Here is a 2,500-nt window from a genome sequence, read left to right on the forward strand (position 1 = left end):
GTGCCAGGAGCAGGCGCTCAAAAGACTTCATTACCACAGATGTAAGGGCGACCGGTCTGTAATCATTTAGTCCTGTTGGCCTTAGCTTTTTGGGCACAGCGATGATGGTGGAGGACTTGAGACAGGCTGGTACATGGCATGTCTCCAGGGAGGTGTTAAAGATGTTGGTGAACACCGGAGACAGCTGGCCAGCGCAGTGCCTGAGGGTGGCTGGAGAGACAGAGTCCGGCCCGGCTGCTTTGCGTGGATTCTGCCTCTTGAAAAGCCCATTAACTTCTCCCTCCTGAAAGGAGAGAGTCGTTTCTGTAGTATGGGTGGGGGATGGGGCCTCTTGGGTGGGAAGGGGTGGTTCAGGACAGTCCAATTGTCTTTCAAATCTACGGTAGAACTCGTTCAGGTCGTTGGCTAGGCGGGAGTCGTTAGTGGTGTGGGGCGCTCTGGGTTTGTAGTTGGTGATGTGCCTGAGCCCTTTGGCAGACAGAAGCAGCGTCGTTAGTAGAGAACTGGTGTTTTAGTGTCTCTGAGTACAGTCGTTTAGCCTCTCTCACCGCTTTGCTAAACCTGTTCTTCGACTCCTTGAATCTGTCTCTATCCCCACTCCTAAACGCTTCCTCCTTCTCCAACCTCAACCTTTTGAGCTTTGCTGAGAACCAGGGCTTGTTGTTGTTAAAGTTCACCCTGGTACGTGTTGGGATACAGCAGTCCTCACAGAAGCTGATGTACACAGCCTCTGTGAGTTCATCCAGACTATTGGTAGCAGTCGTGAACATATCCCAGTCAGTACAGTCTAAGCACGCCCGCAAATCTTCCACAGCCTCACTGGTCCACTGTTTAGATGTCCTCACAGCAGGTTTACAGAGTTTTAGTTGCTGCCTGTATGCACGAATCAGGTGGACCAAGGGAGTTCTGTGCGAGCCGAACAGCCCCGTGACCCACAAGAGAAACATCCCCGCCAAATTCGAGCGTTTGACGGGGTCTATCCGTGAAAAAATATTCACGTTTTTGAGTGCACATGCATTTCTGCTGCAAATGCCTCTGGAAGTTTCATGCCGTTCGTATGCCAATTGTGGCAACACGAAAATGACCCGTTTTCCCATTCCGAGGGATTTCTGTGCGACCCTAACAGCCCCGTGAGCCACAAGAGACACATCCCCGCCAATTTCTAGCGTTTCACGGGGTCTATCCGTGAAAAATATAGACGTTTTTGAGTGCACATGCATTTCTGCTGCAGATGCCTCTGGAAGTTTCATGCCGTTCGTACGCAATGTGGCAACACGAAAATGACCCCTTTTCCCATTCCGAGGGATTTCTGTGCGACCCTAACTAACAGCGCCCGTGAGCCACAAGAGAGACATCCCCGCCAATTTATAGCGTTTCACGGGGTCTATCCGTGAAAAATATAGACGTTTTTGAGTGCACATGCATTCCTGCTGCAAATGCCTCTGGAAGTTTCATGCCGTTCCTATGCAATGTGGCCACACAAAAATGACCCGTTTTCCCATTCCGAGGCATTTCTGTGCGACCCTAACAGCCCCGTGAGCCACAAGAGAGACATCCCCGCCAACTTCTAGCGTTTGACGGGGTCTATGCGTGAAAAATATTAAAATTTTTGAGTGCACGTGCCTTTCTGCTGCAAATGCCTCTGGAAGTTTCATGGCGTTCCTATGCAATGTGGCAACACGAAAATGACCCCTTTTCCCATTCCGAGGGAGTTCTGTGCCACCCTAACAGCCCCGTGAGCCACAAGAGACACATCCCCGCCAATTTCTAGCGTTTCACGGGGTCTATCCGTGAAACATATAGAAGTTTTTGAGTGCACATGCATTCCTGCTGCAAATGCCTCTGGAAGTTTCATGCGGTTCGTACGCAATGTGGCAACACGAAAATGACCCGTTTTCCCATTCCCAGGGATTTCTGTGCGACCCGAACAGCCCCGTGAGCCACAAGAGACACATCCCCGCCAATTTCTAGCGTTTCACGGGGTCTATCCGTGAAAAATATCAATTTTTTTTTGACTGCACATGCATTTCTGCTGCAAATGCCTCTGGAAGTTGCATGCGGTTCGCATGCAATGTGGCGACACGAAAATGACCCGTTTTCCCATTCCGAGGGATTTCTGTGCCACCCTAACAGCCCCGTGAGCCACAAGAGAGACATCCCCGCCAATTTCTAGCGTATCACGGGGTCTATCCGTGAGAAATATTCACTTTTTTGAGTGCACATGCATTCCTGCTGCAAATGCCTCTGGAAGTTTCATGCGGTTCGTATGCAATGTGGCGACACGAAAATGACCCGTTTTCCCATTCCGAGGGATTTCTGTGCCACCCTAACAGCCCCGTGAGCCACAAGAGAGACATCCCCGCCCACTTCTAGCGTTTCACGGGGTCTCTCCGTGAAAAATATCACATTTTTTGAGTGCACATGCATTCCTGCTGCAAATGCCTCTGGAAGTTTCATGCGGTTCGCATGCAATGTGGCGACACGAAAATGACCCGTTTTT

This window comes from Petromyzon marinus, unplaced genomic scaffold, assembly GCF_048934315.1.
Source record: "Petromyzon marinus isolate PM22_M1 ecotype Great Lakes invasive population unplaced genomic scaffold, UKy_Petmar_22M1.pri1.0 PM_G_Scaffold_164, whole genome shotgun sequence".
NCBI lineage: Eukaryota > Metazoa > Chordata > Hyperoartia > Petromyzontiformes > Petromyzontidae > Petromyzon > Petromyzon marinus.